The 19,132-nt window shown below is 39.4% G+C and overlaps 1 long non-coding RNA gene across 1 annotated transcript; it reads left to right on the top strand.

The window, feature by feature from the left end:
* Nucleotides 1-3,528: 3,528 nt before the first annotated feature.
* On the top strand, nucleotides 3,529-9,521 carry LOC137849846 (uncharacterized). The gene is made up of 2 exons (XR_011092101.1): nucleotides 3,529-7,815; nucleotides 9,190-9,521. It is a non-coding gene; the product is annotated as an uncharacterized lncRNA (long non-coding RNA).
* The last annotated feature ends 9,611 nt before the right edge of the window (nucleotides 9,522-19,132 follow it).

A 19,132-nucleotide genomic window follows, 5' to 3' on the forward strand; every position in this document is an offset into this window, starting at 1 on the left:
TACCCAACAAACCTTGTTTAAAGCTATAATTGCAGTAGTGTTTGTGGAGGGTAGGTATGAAGTAACAGGTTGTTCTCAGTCATATGCACATACACATACACAGTCCGTCATTGCTGTCAGCTGTATTTCACAGAGCTGTATTGCCTTTTCTCTGACTGGGTTGGCAAGTGAGTAAAGCTTATCTGCTAAAGCATGTACAGTGAAGCTTGTAGTTACTGTGATTAATGAAAACTTGTCACTATATGTATCATTTAAAACTACAGACAACCCTCTGTTCTGTCCTCACCTATCAGGAGTAATTGCTTAGTGATTAAAATCAGAAACTAAATGCTACATTTATGTACATATACTTGTGTAACTCTTCTACAGTCAACAGTTCTCCAGCTATTGTCATTTACTGCTTCATGAAAACTTCTTGCCTTTGTTAAAAGGTATAGCGAGCCCTTAATAAATAGTCTTTGCTTTTCCTTGTCCTTCTAGTAAGTGAGCTCCAAAGAGCAGGGATGCTGTCGCAACATTTTCATGCTATTTTAAAGCTACCATCCAGGCAACTAAAAAGGAAACGCACATTTTTTTAGCCATTCCTGAAAATATTGAAGTTCAAGAGATTGCACATACAAATAAGAATTATTTATACAAGGAGGGGAGAAAAGTTTGGATCTCAAATTCAGACAATACAGTTGAAGAACGCCTGACGAAGTAAAGAACAGCTCACAGAAATACTGCTACCAGGAATGTCTCCTGCCTCCTTTCCAGCTCACCCCAAAACACCAGGGCTCTCAAGGACACTGGATTCTTTATCTAATTCATCCTGCTTGCTTTCTTCCATCCATGTTGCAGCCAGGCAAGCATTTCTGAAGCCAACATTCTGATGAGGCTGTCATGAGCAAGAATAACATTTGAGCTGTGTAAAGCTAAAGAGACAAGAAAGAATCTGCACCCTAAGGAAAGTTTGTTATTGCGGCTTGCACACAGCTGGAGATCCCATCCCTTCAGTAGCTAAAAGAATTTAATTAGCCCTCACTTGAGCCATGCTGTTATTACTTTGGTCCTTGACGAAACTGTTTCACAGCACTCTCCCCTCAGTGTTTACTTTAGTGCATTACTGCTAGGAGGAGTATTTTTAAAGCATTTCGGGTCAGCTTCCTGTTCCTCCTCTCCAGACTTTGAGGAATGCTGAATAAGTTGTTCTTATCTGTTAAACTCATGTTAATGCCTCTGGGTTACAGTGGTTACTGTGTAAACTAACAAAGCTCAGTTAGGCAATTCAGGCTCATGTTTTACACATAACAGTCAAATCTAATGAGAGAGTAAACTAAACCATAGAATCACAGAATCATAAAATGGTTTGGGTTGGGAGGGACCGTAAAGATCACCCACTTCCAAACCCCTACCATGGGCAGGGACACCTCCTACCAGACCAGGTTGCCCAAATCCCCTCTAGCCTGGCCTTGGACACTTAGAGGGACGGGGTGTGCCAGTGTCTCACCAGCCTCACAATAAAGAATTTATTTCTAATATCTAATTTGAACCCACCCTGTTTTAGTTTAAAGTCATTACTCCTTCTCCTACCACTATAATCCCTGACAGAGTCAGACCTTCTCTTTTCCAGGCTGAACAACCCCACCTCAGCCTATCTTCATAGGAGAGGTGCCCCAGCCCTTCAATTAAATCTGCCAAAATGTCATTTTCATTAAAAATTCTGTCTACTATCAGAATCCTGTCTTTGAGAAAATTGATGGGGCTGAGGAAAAACACCAGTTTTTTTTTTTTGGTTGGTTGGTTGGTTGGTTTTTTGTTTGTTTGTTTTGTTTTTGTTTTTGTTTTTTTAATCTCCAGGTCATTGCTGCTGATTGTACCATCCCTGGTGATCCCTGGTGACAGTGGTCCAGCACCCTTTCTGACAGGTAGTCAGTCCAAAATCACTATGAAACTACTAATGGTAGCCTCTACTCCAAAATGCTCAACCCACCAGGTTACAGTTCAGATTGATTAGGAAGGAGGTGAGAAAAGTTCAGGAAAAAAAAGTTATTCAGGGCATATACAAGGGATTTCAGCTTCCAAACATGTCTGGTTTAATTCATTTCACTTAGCACCTTGCTACTTTTGTATACAAAATCAGAAATATTTGTTGCCTGTTTATACTGCCCATTAGCCAAATACATAACCAAACCCAAAGACTGCTTTGAGTTTTCCCATTCTTATTTTTTTTTCCTGTTAGAGCTATAATACTGAATACAAATTAGCTTAATATATTTTAAGAAAACTGTAATTTCTCAGAAGTGACCCCCTCTAACACTATCTTTGCTTTGGAGTCAAGGGACTCTAATCGATGAAATACACTCACAAATGATACTTGTGCAAAAGTTCCTTCAGCTTCTGAGGTTCACAAATATATTTGTAAGTTCAGCCTCACCCAGCTCAGCCATATGGAATCAACAGGGCTCTATAGGTCTTTCCTGTAAGTGTATTAAAGCTTTTTTAAAGATAGGAACATATGCAGATACTGATCTACATGTATGTATTGCTCACCTCTGCATTGTGCAAGAACATTTCATGTATACCCTTTCCCACTGTTGTATATTTTTTAATACCACTGTGGTGTACTTTGTATCCCATGGGAATTCAAATTTGCTTTGGGTTAGTCATTAACAGTGCCATGTTTCTGGTAAGGAAGCCACATCACTCGATATTGTCTTCATGCTGGTTTTGTTTTGGATATCAGGGAACAGACAAATAGAGTTGGCAAAGCACAACCAAATGATAACATATGAAATCTCCTGTGAGTTTTAGGAACCAGCAAAATAAGTTTATTCTAGTTTAGTACTTGAGAGACTATGTGTTTCTGAAACAGTCAGAGGGTAAATTTAGCATCTCCTATGGAAAAATGGTCAGAGTCAGTCAAAATACATTGCACCAAATTGTATTCTTAACATAGGCATAACAGGTCATAGACATAGCCATAAGTCAGTGAATAGCCTTCCTTGTTCAGCTTCATTGTCTGTAAAGTACTTTGATATTTTGAGAGGAAATGCAGCCTGGAAACACACTGCTTCAGCTCTAAAATAGTACATGGGATCTGATTAACAGAGCCCATAAATCACTTTTGACAGTATAGGTTTATACCATGATAACATTACAGAATATGTGATTTTTACTTTAAAGAGCAGAGATTAGAGATGAGCTGATCAATTAATAAAGTTTATAGCTCCAAATGAACAAATGAACCTAAATATCAGTGGCAAGCACTCATGAAAATTTTTTTATGGAACATCCAGCATTGCCTAAACACGGGCCTTGGATACCAGCATAACTACATGCCTAAGTCTTTCATTGCATCTAGCCACCGACAGTTTCAGTTGGATATTTCCAATACAAGAATGGATAGACTTCTCTTTTCTTTACATTTGCCAAAAAGCTGAGTTAAATAGGCACAGTATGAAGTTTTTGATATATATATATATATATATATATTTTTTTTTTTTTCAAAGAGAAGGGAACATGACATATATCATCACTCTTTCTCCCTGTATGCTAGGGAAGAGATAGTCAAGGGACGGATAATTCAAATCTTACCAAAACCCAGAGAGCCTGGGAACTGGAATTAAGGTGGAAAACAGTCCTGAGCTATCAATCTTTGGATCCATCCAAGATCTAAGGACTCCAATTTCCTAGATGTTCAATTAGTTATCCATCTAAGCTCCATTTTTATTTTTTTTTTTAATTAAACTTCTAGTTAAAATTTCTCATTATTCATAAATGTTAACAGATATTAGTAGGCACAATACAAGAGCATTGTGTTGATTTGTGACAGCCAGTTTTTCAATATCCGGTATCTGAGTTAAAAAAATGAGATGAATGTTGTCTTCTCTGTAGAGCAGGAGAAGAGGAGTAAGAATTATTAAGACCATTTATTTTAAAAGGTTTGTAATGGAAATTGAAACTGCTCAGTGCCATATTTCAGACACTTTGATGGAGTGTGTTCTTCTAAAATTCCTTGTTGAAACATAATTGTTCACAAGCATTATTACTTTGCTGCTGTTTTGCTGTATTTCTGCTGTTCTGGACAAAATCTAGTAGTCTTTCACTTGCTGAGACCCCGCAACCTGTTGGTTTGGGAACTAGAATTATTATGATGCTGCTGCTTTGTTGTTAGGGCATATAGTCAATACTGAAGCCCAAAAAAGCACTAGTGATAACCCATGTTTTGACAGCTTGTCAATAATCCTGGCATTATGATCAAAAGGGTTGTAGTAGGACTTATAACCTGTGTCAGGTGAACAGAGAGACTGACCTCATTGAAAATAGGGTGGGGAAAAAAAATCCACTGCTATAGCTAAGAGGTAAGCCAAAGGCAACAGATTGGCAAAATCATACCAAAACAATTAAAACAAACAGATCTTCTAAAATGTACAAGCAACAGAAAAATAATTAGTCATTACTTATTGTGTTTTCCCACCAGGTCGCTTTCCAAGGAAAGTGAAAATAAAATCTTCAGTTTTATTTAATATTTCATTTTAACTGTTTTGTCTGCCTTTCACCACCACTATCACATCCCACAAGTCTTTAAGGAATACACACAGCAAAACTTTATTAAAAAATGATCCATGGTTTGTACTTATATATTAATATTTAAGCCGATTTCAGCCAGCACTGTAGAGATAGCAGCCCAAGTGGACAGGACATCAGGAATTAAAAACATCTTGCAGAAGCCCAGGGATTCATGGGAGCGTGGTATAGGAATAATCAAAAATCTTTTCTACTTAAGATCTTTTATATTATATTTGCATCCACCCTTGCTTCATAAGCCATTGTGCTTTGGGGTGGAAAATTCTTTGATTTTCATGAAGGACGAACTTGGAGCCATCTGAAGCCAGTGCTGTTCAGTGGTGGGTACCAGGAAGGGGAGTTGAGTTTAGGCTTCCCAAGGCACCAGCATGCCTAGCTTAGCTCCTCACAAGTGCTTATTTGTTTCCTTTGCCTTCACAGAGAATGGCCTTTTGAATTACACTCCTGTGGTCTTTTGAATCACAGCTTAATTAAGATGTCTAAGTAGCCTTAGCAGACAGTACAAATAATACATTATACCCCACTATAATTCCTTAGAATATTACATCAATTTAATTACAGTTCACCCCACCCTCCTTAAACCTGGCTAAAAATAATCTTGCTTTCATTAATAAGAGAATTTACATGGAGATTTTTGTGTCTGGATGAGGGTTTTTGTGGTGAACAGTAGGTGATGCTTAAAGTCTTATTCTATTTCAGCAAAGTGCTTGAAAGGCTTAGTAATTAGCCAAACTGAAATCACATAAAAGGAAATTAAATAACAAACAGGCAAATGGAACAAATATCTCTTGTCAACATCATTAAGGAACCACTTCTCACATGAGAAAAAGGCCATGCAAATGGCAAATGTGAATCCAGGCTGGATCAGGCAAGATGTTTGAAGTGGAGACAAGGAAGTGCCAATGACAGCATCCAAGATGCTAAGAACACCTTATTTGGAATATTGTAAAAAACTTGGGTCAGATAAATTTGACACACAAAAAAAATAATTAATTTGGGGAAAGATGCAGCAACATGCTGCTAGGGGGTTTAGAAGGGTTTCACATCTATCTTCCAGGACTAGGCTTAAAGGCAATTCTTTGCTAATCTTAAGAAAAAAAAAAAAAATCTGAGCACAGCATGATTGTGCTCTGTGAATATTCTAGGAATAAACAGAAAAGAGGGAGAGGAAAGATTTAAGCTATAAAACAGAGCCAACCCTCTTGTAATATTAGTGCAGAGCTTTAGATGGGGTGTGATATTCCACATTGTATCCTCTAGCAGAAAAGAAAAATAAGAAAAAGAAAAAAGGTAAAGGAAAAGAAATAGGAAAAGGAAAAGGAATTTAAAAAAAAAAAAAAAAAAGTAATCAGCCCAAATACTTCTGTTGGAAGTGTTGCCTAACCATGCTGCAGTCATGTGAAAGCCAGGCAGGCAAATTGCCAGGGCCACTCCAGTGCTCCTGGACAGTGAATCAAGCTGCATGCAGGCAGCACACCCAGCAGATCTCTCTTAGCATCCATTTTCTTCTAGATCCAGGAGCTGACACAGGCAAAGTAAAAACCTTTTCATGTAACAAACTTTTGTAGTAATCAAGCCCACTTTCTGCAAAATGTTGCAAGTTTTAATTCCTGTAAGCAGGCTTATTATTTTAAAATCTGATATACAAGTTTATTGCCTTACTGCTTCAGAAGACCATTAAGAAGTTTTGTAAGCAATTTACTGTGGAAGAGGTAGAAAAGAAAATCCACCTGTCATCTTTTTTTAGGATGACAGGCTGAAGTCAGTAATCTCAATTTACACTAAAAAGTTGTGAGTTTTAGGCAGACTCAATTAAAGCTTTCTAAAGTCGATAGAAACACAGCCCTCTGCAACACACAGATTAGCTTTCATTGGCCTTGGAATACCCCACTGTGTTCAGAAGCCAGCTACTTAATCGGGACTAAAATTGTATGATCTATTGGATCCTCCTGCATAATTATACTTCAGATAATTGTATTGAAAGAGAAATCAGAGAGAAAGGCAGCCAGCTAGACTATCAGAATAGTATTATTATATGCAATAATAAATGCATGTTGTCACCTGCTACAAAACATATAGTACCAACATAAAAGGTACTATATTTTTTGGTCTAGTCCCAGAAAATACTTTGTAAAGTTGTACAAGTCAAAGAAAACAAACAATCAAACAAACAAAAAAAAAAAAAAAAAAAGACAGGCTTCTTGCAGAAGTATGTCTATACATTATTTGTCATGTTAAAGTATCTCCAAGTCTACCAGTAGAAATATTTGTGAACCCCAAAGCTCCATGAAGCTGAGCATAATCCATTATTCATTCATATATCTAAGCTGCAAATTTTATATTGACCATTTGTCTCATTTGTCTTCACTGCTTAAAAAAAAAAAAAAAAAAAAAAAAAAAAAAAAAAAGCTATTTGTCCAACAGAAATTCAAAGGAAATGGAAGAAAAAGTCCCTCCTTCTGATTCTGGTGACCATTCACAGACCAAGACCTCCAAGGCTTCAGATTTCCACAAGAAAAACTGCTCAGTTAGCTCCATAAGACACATCAGCCCAAGAGGCAAGGGCTTTACAAACGGGGACAAAGGGCTGTGTTACTCTAAGGCTGTCGCTAACCCATTGCGTGCTCAGGACTGGAAGCTGCAGCCTCTCGTCTTCCCCTCTACCACTGCTCAACAACCATGGTGCAAAAGGACCAGATGTATTTGCACAAGATGGTACTGCAGCAGAACAATGCCTAATTGAACAGGTGTAGATACTAGAAACAAATTTAATGAAATGAAATTTCCTCGCTTTCTTTGTATGAGGTGAAGAATACAAACTGAATGGATTAGGCACCCCCTGTTTGCCTGACTATCTGATATATCACGTTATGTGGCCAAGGGGGCCTTCCCAGCACAGCCTTGATCAGCAGGTCGATCAGCCATCAGCAGGTCACACACTGCGAGGTGCCAGGCTGCCCTGTGACAGCAGGGACATTGGCAGGCTGTGCGACGCTTCTCCTGCTGGTGGCATTGCAGACATGCAGATGGATATCAAATAGCATGGAGTATTCTACCCAGGCTCCTGAAGAAACAATAAATGTGGTTTTCTGTAGAAATAAATATCTGCCATCCACTGAAATGTGTTGCTGAGTGGCTTGTAACCCTGACTAGAGCAGCAGAAGGAAATGCAATGGGTTTCCTTGCTGGGCTCACTGCAGGCAGGCTGACAAGTCCTCACCAGCTACTGTCTACACAAAGAGGACGGTGAGTTTACTGGTATATTTTCTGCCCTTGATGTTTATTTGAGTCTCTGTCATTTGCATCCATAGATTTCATTTGTTGTTGTTGTTTTTAATTATGTTATTTGAAATAACTTATTTATGACCTTTGTATGTTAAAGACTGACCTTGGAAATCAGAAATATATTCAGAAACAGGATCAGATTTTTTTGTATGTGAATTTTTAAAAGAAAACCACCAATAAAAGTAAAGTGCTTTAAGTATGGGTCTGTGTTTCCTGGGACAGGAACATGTTAGAAAGAATGTACTGCATGGAAACTATTTACGCAAAAGTATAGTCTTTGATTATGCCTATGCAGGGGTTTTCTGGAAAATAGAAATGCAGGAAACCCTGCAATTGAATAAATATTTAAGATTGATGGCATATTTCAGATGAAGAGGGAATCGATAGTTTAATCATTCTGTCATCCTTGGCTGGATTCCTTCTCTAACTGCAATAACGCTAATGCTGACACACAATACGCAAGAGGCAGTAGGACTGACTCTGCCAGTAGGAGGCCTTACATTCATGTCCTAGGAGTGACATTCATCTGAATTTTGCTTCTTTAACTTGTAGATACTACACAGGGAAACTATAACAAACTCCTCTGCTATGGATTGTTTTACAATCAGAAAAAAAAAAAAAATGTAAATACTTTCTCACTTGCCTAATATTTTCACAGCCAGTAAAATTACTCTGATAGAACTCCCCTACACAATGTCCCCTCAGGAAGATGCCTAACACCCTACAATTTAAAATTTTATCCCAAAAGTATAAACATTCAAATTTTCTCTGTGAAAGGAACTGTCATATTTTCTAATCCATCTCTTTCATCTGTCTGTACTGTCCCATAATCACTAGGATAGTAATCACTGGGACTCCTACTTTACTATTCCTGAAAATTAAGTATTTTAATATACACTGTAAGCACTTAACTAGAAGATCTCAAACAGTCCACAAGAGCTGAATACATTATTGCCACTGGTTAGAATATTAGGTATGAGAAGGAAAATTACTTCTTACCTGAAAACAAGGAGAAAATGAATTTTTTTATTATTATTTTTTTTTTTATCCTTTGGTAACGTGAGGCTGCAGACTGAAAAGGGACAACTTCAATACCCACTTATCCTGATTTGGATGTAGCCTTATTTTTCAAGTTTCCAAGCACTTTTGTCAAGTGCTTGAAAATCAAACAAACAAAAAGCATTTGAGATTAAATTAAGTTTTGTTCATATAGAAACAGGTATGTTTATCTTCCAAAATATCACTTTAAATTTTCATTTGCTTGGAATTGATTTGAATTTTTCATTTTGGCTCAATGCAGAAAACAATAACCACGTTATTCTACCTCGTTTGCAGTGGAAGAAACTTACAGTTGATGATGAGGAAAACACATTGAGACGAAGCTTTGGCACTGAAAGACAAGGTGTCTCACATACCTGGGTTGGAAGTACTCAGTTTTCTTCATTCCTATTCTAGCATCTTTCTCAATAGAGAAATCTCTACATCTTTGCACTCTCTACTAGAGGAATGGACACCCCTGAAAACAGTGACTGGATCAGAATCAATATATATATATATATAATTTATTTATTTATTTATTCCAAGAGAGAAAAAAAAATGCTGTTTAGGCTTTCTGCTGTTTCGGTCTAAAATGTAACAATAAAATATATATTTCTTGTTCCCTTTCAGCTATTGTTTCAATCTTTTGGAGAAGTACAAACCTTCAACAAGACTTTTCTACTATAACTCATCTATTTGTTCTCCATAACTTATACCTGTAACAGCTACAGTGGCTGTCATGCTTTAATATTAAGTGTTGCAAGTGATATCTTACAATATTCTTTCTGTGGTGAGATGCATGGCTGGAGAAAATGGTTAACTATTACCAATAATTATACCTAAGTGAATAATTTTTAATCTGTAGATTCAGTGCTCGAGAATGATCTCTATTCAAATTGTCGTGTTTGTTATTTTTTCTTGTACTAACAATAACGTGTTAGAGTCACCAAACAACAGATTCAAAGGCGATCATCACCCATCTCAAATGTTAATGAATCTACATGAAAATCTGGCTGTTTACATAGATATATTGGGAAAGGAGTGATTAATGCTAGTAAGCTAGGCAGGTAGCTTAATTAGCTGGGAAGAATTCTGTCTTGAAATGTCTCATTAATTTGTTGTGAGCAGCTATCTCCAAAATGTATCTATTAACATTACAGAAGAGTGTATTCAAATGTGACACGCACAGAACCCAGGACAGTCACAGCTAGAAAAGTGTTTTCAGTAACCTGATTGGAGCTGGAAAATGCTTTTATGTAGTCTTTGACAATCTGGCATGTTTAGTAAATTTTAGGCATCAGTAATTCAGCGGAAAGCAGGAGATGAGCAGCTCCTGAGGGATCACCTCTGAGCAGGGGTAGGAACCAGCCTTGGATGCTGTGGAGGAGGCACACAAAGACCTCCTTCTGCTTCTGAAGTAATTCCTGCAAAGAAATTCATCACAGTGATGCCCAAAAGACCCTGCTACAAAGGGCAAGCATGTTGACAGGTAGGGAGAAGAAGACAGGCTTTCCTCATAGTTTGAGATTCCCAAAAGAGGCCAAGAAACAGCCAGCAGCCTCCTTCCTCATAACTGATCTATTCCCTGCACCAATAAATAAATAAATAAATAAAAATATTACTCTGTGCCTTAGCTTCATCAGGCAGACAGGTATTGAGGTGATGGGGTCACCCAGCTGACAGCTCACAAAGTCTTATTCTGTTTTTTTTTCCCTTCCCTCTAAGTTACTGTAACAGCCAGAAAGTATTTCTCTGTTTTGTCCCTTGGAGGAAGAACATATTGAGCACCACAAAGTGAAAGAAAAGCTCTATGGGCTGCTTTAAGTGAGCTAAGCTTCTCCTGAAAGGAAAATAAACATATTTTGACCTGACAAAAACAGCTTTAATGGATCAAGGGATTTATAGATTTAGGCTATGTCAAACTTGTTAGGCTAGCTGCCACAGCATGAAGCAGAGCTCCCTCCAGCCTGTGCACCAGCTTTCCTTTCTGCAGGAAGACATGGGACAGGGTAGGAGGATGTCTGCCTTGGATGCACGAGGACATGGCTGCATGCCACAAGCTGTCATGTCCAGGAGTGACACAGATGGCCTCAGAAAGGTGTTATGAGATACTGCAGCCCCCCATGAGTGGCTACCTTCATCCCTGAAGCTGTCCCTTCTATTTCTCTCAGCAGCACTAGGGACACTGCTCAGGCTGAGGAGTTTCAAAGATGTGTTTTTTCCTCTCCTACAAATCCATCATTATATATGGCCTGCCTCCTCTGTAGATAGTGAATGTTATTCTATTATCTTACCCTTCAGACTCCACACCCAGAATTAACCCAGCTAGGAAATTTTCTTTTTACCACTGAAGCCTACATAAACTACACATCTCCAACAGGCACCATGAAGGCATTGGGTTTGGAAACCAAACATCCACTTTATCATGACATATGATGGCAAAGACAGAGACACTTCTAGCACCTTTAACCTGGTAAAAATACTCCAGTAGAGGACTTCCCAGTCACAGATATTACAGAGAACACATAAATTGTTTTGCTGCCATCACCATTAACATCACTGCAGGGAGACAGCCAAAACTCCACATCATTAGGACTACTAAAACATGAAATTAAAATATTACTCCGTCCCGTGTAAATGTTGTTACAGTACAAGCTGTTACAGTAGAAGAAGATGGTGCTCACAATAGTTGGGAAACACACTTCAGACCAGCATGGAAACACAACATGGATGACTGATCCCATGGCAAGGAGGAGGGAGGAGGTGCCAGCACTGCTACCAGGGCCTGGGAATGGGGCAGGTGCTTCTTTTCAAAAAAAAAAAAAAAAAAAAATTAAACAGGGTGCTCTAAATTACATGAAGCACAGATAAACATGCCTCCAGCAATTATGCATTTTATGGCAGAACTCCCCCTTAATGTGGCTCAAACTGTTATATATGCAGCTAAATAGGATAATTTGACTCTAATTTTTACAGGAGCACAAGTAACAGAGTTTAGTGCAAGGCAGATGTGCCATACTATATAGTCACCATTCTATCTGAAAGGTTAATATAGCCAAAATTGTCCACTCCCCCACTGTACACATATGCAGGGAGGGAGGGACAGCACTGATGTTAATCTTTGCTAACAGAGCTGCAGCATGTATAACTTAAGCAAATTCACAGCACTGGAGCTAGATACATCTTAGTTACTTCTCCATCTGCTTATGTTTTGAGCAAAGGTTGATGGTGTTATGAAAAATCCTCAAATTAAAAGTCATGTTGACAATTTGTAACAATTCCTGTGTCCTATCTCAGGATGCCAAGAGCTGCCTCTACTCTGCAGTAATTGTGCATTTGGGTAGAGCCGCAGAGCAGCTCCAAGGGTTCGTGTTATGGCCCTTCATCATATACATAAATATTTTTTCCTGTATCAGAAAGAGTTACAGTTTAGTTCAAACCTGTGAGACCAAAAACATGGGAACTGATAATACCTAATGACCTAATGACTGATAATAATGAATGAGCCAAGAAAAACAGTGTCTGTTAGGTTCTGGAATAATTTATGAGGTCCAACACACAGGTTAACCTCTGGGGGTGTCTAACTATTGAAAAAATAATGAGGTCCTCAAATCTGCCTACTCTTTTCATTCTTTCATTCTTTTGTTCTTTCAGTGGTATTTACACTGCACCAAAAGCAGTGATATACTTAAACCAGAAAACAGTCAAGAGGCACCAGAAAACAGTCTCAACTACAGGGGTGCATGGGGTGAGGGTACACACACATACACAGAGCCAAGAACATGCACATGGGTAAACACACTCATAGCCTGCTCAATTAAGCAAACAAACTGCAGAATGAATTTTATTCTGGCAAGAAATCCCTAGAATTGTCTGTAAACGGGAGACCTGCAGTTAGCCTGAAGCAGCACAGAATCTTAAGGGACAAGAGATGGGTCTTGTCAGATAACAAGTTTTAGCACAAGGGAAGCTGCAGCCACCAGACCTTTCAAATAGATGTCCATACTTCTCATGATCAGATCAATACATGTTTCTCCAGTATTCTGCAGCCAGCACTCTACGTTTCATATAACCACAGAAAGTGTACCATTTGTTAAGTTATATTTCCCAGTTCATGACTTTCCTCTCTAATTTTCAATAAGGGAGCTCTCCTGTGCTGCATTTTACACCTTGGTAAAATGATGCACCCTGATAAAACAGAGGTGATTATGGTTTGGTGGCACTCTTACAGCTAGTTTTGCAGTAAACCAGGTGCAAGAACAGGCACAGACAACATCCTGAGAGGCAGTGGTTGTGATCCCTACTCATATACTACACAACATGAAAGGGTTCCTTGGCAGACACAGAGACCTCAGTGACAGCTACAAGCCCTGTCTCTTCATATCATACCTGCAAGTGTATCTGTACATTTTCATGGCTCCCACAAGCTTTCCAGAATCACACAATTATCACCACTCAGAAATAGATGTGCTAATGGTGCATCTCAGAGAAAGGCAAGGGTAGTCGGTCTTAGCTGTGATAGTTCAGTAATAGATAAAAGAATTAGAAAGCATTGAAAAATAATTTCCAGCTGGGAGCTTCAAAGGATCCTAAGGGGGTTAGGTGCTTGTATCTCATTTAAATTCAATAACAGGATGAAGCTACTTTGAAAATCCCAGCCTTAATTATTGAAGTGAGAGGTACTGCTGTGAAAACTCAGGGAACACAGTGCTGTTGAGTAAAGGATGCATTTTACCACAGCCTTTTTTTCAGAATAGAATTATCCTGTAATGACTGTGATTAATAATCACAAGACAGTAATTAAGCTTGTATTTACAGAAAATACAAGTGCAAAAATGATGACAAGGGAAAAAGTACTACTAACTGACCAGTCTCACTTCAAAGAATTTCAGAGGTGCAGCTGACTTTGCACTGACTCCAGCTTTAACTTGTAATTGCAGATTTCCTGAAAGCTGAGATGATCTGCATCTGTCTAAGCAAGGGGAAGCCTGAGCAACTATCCTTCTGGAGGTTTTCTATGGGAAAGAGTTAAGTCTGATCCACAGAAAAGTGAGAACGTGCTGTCTCTACTCTCTCTGTGAGTAGGACTTTCAGGGTTCTGTCTTTACTGGAGAACAGAGAATCATTCTGTAGAAGACCCCAGCAAGACATAGAGGCATTCATAAAAGTCGCTGTGGTTTTCTGCTGGATGAAGCAGGTTACAGGAGAGAAAGCACAGCAGACGTACAGCTACTCAGTTCTCTCTACTCTCCCATCACTTCGGGCACTATGAAGGATAAGAGGTAGGAAGAATACCAAAGTCTTTCTCAGTGGTACAACAAGCACACAGCACCTCAGCCAGGGAGGTGTGGGGGGTTATCTATACCTGCTCTTCAAGTGACTTGCTGATCCCCAAATGTCTGTGCCTGTGATGAGGGAAAGCATCTCAGGAGAATGCAGCAGGCATCCCACTTGGTCGCAGTGATGGTCGACGTTCTGGGCAGGGGACCCTTAGGAGGACACATGGCTCAGCTGCACATGAGGAAAGTATCAGAGCCAACACTGGTAGATTAGTTCACTGACAGGGAAGGAAAGAATTGAAACCCTCCCATCATTTTGGCGGGAAGGACAACACTGACACGTGCACTTCTAGCCCTGCACTGCCAATTAGATACGAAAGTGAAGGCATGGCCCACCTCACAAGCTGCTGTGTGGCTCTGTGCCAAGCACAGGCAGCTGACCTGAGGTCCTGTCCTACCAGAGGACATGGTAGTTGGAGTTAGATGCATGTCTCCTGTCTTTCCTTGGAGTTGGGCTTGAGACAGGCTGTTTATTTGACCTCTCCAGAGCCTTTGAGATTCACCTCTATTTCTCCTCTTCCACCACGTGCCATCCCCACAGGAAGGGGGTCAGCTGAGTTGCTGACCAGAGGGCTGTGCCAGCTCAGAGGGCAGTACCCACCACATGTCTTTTCTTTCCAACATCCCCTGGTCTGCATCGGTGCCAAGCCCTCCTGGTATGCAGCTACAGATTTTCAGCATAATGGTGGTGCTGGCCAGGAACTGCTCTCCAGCTCCTCTCATGCCATTACAGGCATGGTCCCACGTGCCAGAGAGGGCACAGTTGCCCATCAACCTTCACAGGCTACAAGGATGGAGAAAGTGACTTGTCGGGCATATTAGCTGGCATGTCCTGAAGAGTCATCACCAGACAGGCATGTGATAGGTATCTATGTGCAGTGGAGATGTCCCCAGCTGACTTGCTGACAACAATCTCTTGTTTCTCAGACAATGTCAGGCAGACACAGTAGAATATGTTTTTATTATTTTATTTTATTTTATTTTATTTTATTTTATTTTATTTTATTTTATTTTATTTTATTTTATTTTATTTTATTTTATTTTATTTTATTTTATTTTATTTTATTTTATTTTATTTTATTTTATTTTATTTTATTTTATTTTATTTTTCGTATATCATGGTGCAGAAGTAGCGTAAGGATTTTCCCAGTAACAGACTCACAGGAACAGCTTCAGAGAATGGTAGGGAGGAGAGCTGTGTCTTCGTTTAAAGCAGCAGCAGTTACCCTGTAAGAGGGTGACAGAAATAAACAAAGGGATCTTCTGATGGCCACACCTGGCCAACCAACTACTGAAGATATGGGGCAAAGTGAGTGAACTAGTCCATAGTGGGATCATTACTGGGGATCAGAAATCATGAAGAGCTGAAGGAAGCTGAGTTTTGTACTTGTAAGTGACCTCTGTTGAAGTCCACCCTCTTCTGTCCAGCAAGGGGCCTGTGGGGCCATTCCTGCTGCCCAGAATGAACCAGCAGGCTGTAAGTGGAGAGGAAAGCTGTGCAGGCCTTCATGGAGGATTCAGCCTCTCTGCTGTCTGCAGTGAAGTGACAGCTGAAGCCCTACTGGAACTACCCATTCTCTGCAGTAGTGACAGTCACCACTCTGTCCCTGTGCTGGGAGGCTACTGGTTCTTCACATGTACCTTGACTGCCGGTAATGTGAGGTCCAGCCTGCATGAATGCAATTCATAACTTTGACATTACATTTGCTTTGTCATTAAGAGCTAGGAAGCTGGATAAGGTCTCTGAGTAGGCTCATCTTCCCACGCCCTCATTCATCTTTTAGATGGAGAAGGGAGAGAGCATGCAAAGACATAAACACAGCAGCGTGACTTAAATTCCCCTTGCTGGCCTTATGTCTTTGCATGGCTGGAGATCAGAATACATGTGCCTAGTGCTATATAGACTCATTTAGTATGTGTTGAAATAAATTGCTGCCAAATGTTAAGATGTCTGAAACGGTAAGAGGTATCTATTTGAAGTCAAGTGTATCACACTGAGACTCCTGGTAAGTAAACTGTGGAGCTTTGTATTACCTTTGTAAAACTTGAACCAGGCCCTGGGGATGTTTTCTTATGTTAGACTCTCTAAGATTAATAAAACTGGATGCGGTGTACAGTTTAGAGGTCTGGAGGAAAATCCTATGTTTGCAAAGAAGACTAAATAAAATAAATATTATGTGAAATAAATATTTTATAAAATAAAAAATAAAAGAATTTGTTTCTCATAACACTAACATGTCTAACATTTACTCTACAATGACTCTAAGGTCTCCTATATTTCATTTTCCTGGCCTATAAGCAACATGATTAATTCAAATAGACAAATAAAGAACCAAGTGGCAAATCACAATTCCTTTGAAGTTTACAGCTAAGTCTGCTGAATCAGTATTAAGCTGCTCCTGCATTTCAATTAACTCTTTGAGAAGCCACTGCTTCGTGGAGACCCTCTGTAATTACTAATGTGAATGACTGAAATTCCAGAGGTGATGAAGACCTTTTAGTTAATTGATTTTGAGGCTCCAGCTAGACAGGCCATGCAAAAAAGGAGAACATATCCCTGGAAGTGTTGATAAGTAGCTTAATCTTCAAGGCTTTCTGGTTTTACTTTTAAAAAGAAAGCAATGAATAATAATGTTTGTTCTCAGAATTCTTGAGGAGCAGCATCTGCAGTTGAAACAAACTTCTGAGTAACTAAAAATAAAATCAGTGACCTCAGCAGCCTCCTCTAGATGCAATTCTAAAACAGCACTGACCTGAGTTTTTTTACTTGCAGATTTTTAACTATATGAAGACTGCTCTTCCTTCTTCTGTCATTGTTCTAATGAAACAAAATCATTTGCAACCTCTTTTCTATACCGAATTAAGTTAATTTGTTAAAAGTGGTGAGGAAAAAAATTTGGGAGAAAACTTGCAGTCATGAATGGTCTTGCTGATGGAATGGCAGAACCTATTTTACAGTGTAGCAAGAGCACTTATCGCTATTTATGAATCAAGTATGGATGAGAGCAAGGTTCATGTCCTCTCGAGGACATACGAATTTTATTGTTTCAAAGTATGCGGGCAGTGTACTGAAGCATTCAGTATTATATGACAGCTGTTAATATTTTTAGAGCACCTCTTCTCTTGTTTTCCATACCTTTCTAAAGCAAAAGATGATAGAATTTCAGCAGACCTGAAAGTACAAATCTTCACAGTTTCCTTGGGATGTAGATAAGTGGGATTTTCAAAATTTGGTTACTAAATTCCCAAATCTGGTATACACACCAAATCTTGTAAATTTCGGAGAGGAAGGAACTTTCACAAATGGGTAATTTCAAGTAAAAAATATCTCAGGGAATATTAGTTGTTATAAATGAAGTCTCAACTCAATCTGAATTTAGTAATATTTATAAAAGAAATATTTATAAAAGGTATAAAAGGCAAGTAAACAGCGCTGGGTGTGCGGGGAGTCTACGCTCCACTAACATGCACACATGAACATCGAACATTCTTAATATACAGAACATTGCTTTACATACTAAACCCGAGTATGCCTATACATATGTACAATCAGAAAAGGTAACAAACAATCCTTTAAGTTCCATGACTTAACAGTCTCTATTTTCCATTCCTTTTGAACAATATGTCTTGCTTTAAGTTGTCAAGCAACTTGGTCTTCAGGCCTCGTGCATCCCACTCTTTCCGGATCGAAGGGAAACATATCAGTCTCCTTTTCAAGGCCAATAGGGCCTGGGTCAAAAGGCACGTCCAGGTCAGCAGGGGCAGAACAGCAAAAGCCTTCGATGACTGTAGCAGCGGAGGGGCTGATGGCATAGCAGTCGGATCAGTAAAGGAGCCCACAGCTCCCTCACTGTCCGGCAAACCACACGTCTCTGACTGTGCTCCCACATGGCTCTTTAAGGCCTCAGATATTACTTGCCAGGTGCCGAGCAATTCCACTGCAACCTTGTCGTTTTCAGTTGCAGAGTCTCACACCTTGACCTCATTGTGGTCCCATATTTCAGGATCATAAACTGTCTGATTGTTAATAAGGAAAACAAGCTGTAAGATTACCTGGACAGTCTTTGTTTCTAAGGACATATGATTCCCCATAATGCGCAGCTACTTACCAGCGAGAGGCAGTTGTGCGCGCAGGTCTACTTCTCTCAGCTTCAGCTTCTTTCCAGCTCCGGTGCACCCATTTCCAGAGACTTTCTGTACGAGCTTCTTTGAGCAGTTTGCTGAATTTGGCCAAACCTATCTTCATGAGGCAATCAATGTGCCTGTTCCCATCCTGGTCTCCATTCCGCTAGCCTGTTCCTTTTCATTCCTTCTTTTTGCTTCTTTACTGATGACATAACTTCATCACATCGTGTTGCCTTTTTTTTTTTTTATTCTGAGGACAGGCTCCCCTCTTATACCCTTCACCCCACAGCAGTTCTTTTCAAAACAACTTTTCATTGGTCGAACAACTTTGCATATAACAGCAACAGCAAACAACCAGAAACTTCCATGCCTTAATGGCTGGAGAACAAGAAACCGGAGACTGCATGGAGTGTCCTGAATTGCCCTTCTTTGTTCCCTCTAAACTCTTTTACATTTCTGATGGCCTCATCGTTATGAGTCTGATGTTACCATCAATGACGGGGCTTGCCGACCCCCATGGCCACACTCCCACATCTCCCCCTTCTTTATTAATATCAACCATTTCCTCGACACGAATTACATTTTGTTTTGGAGAAGAAAAACTTTTATGATGAAACCAGAATATAAGAATTTACAGATTCTATTTTGACCTAGCAATTCATTTACAAAAAGGTCCTATCAAATAATTTTCTCCAGCAGTTCTAGCAAAAAGCATGGAATATTGTTATGATCTCTTGCTTTGTCAGCCAGTCGATACTAACTTGCTTCTTAAAGCT

The sequence above is a fragment of the Anas acuta genome, chromosome 1 (genome assembly GCF_963932015.1).
Source record: "Anas acuta chromosome 1, bAnaAcu1.1, whole genome shotgun sequence".
NCBI lineage: Eukaryota > Metazoa > Chordata > Aves > Anseriformes > Anatidae > Anas > Anas acuta.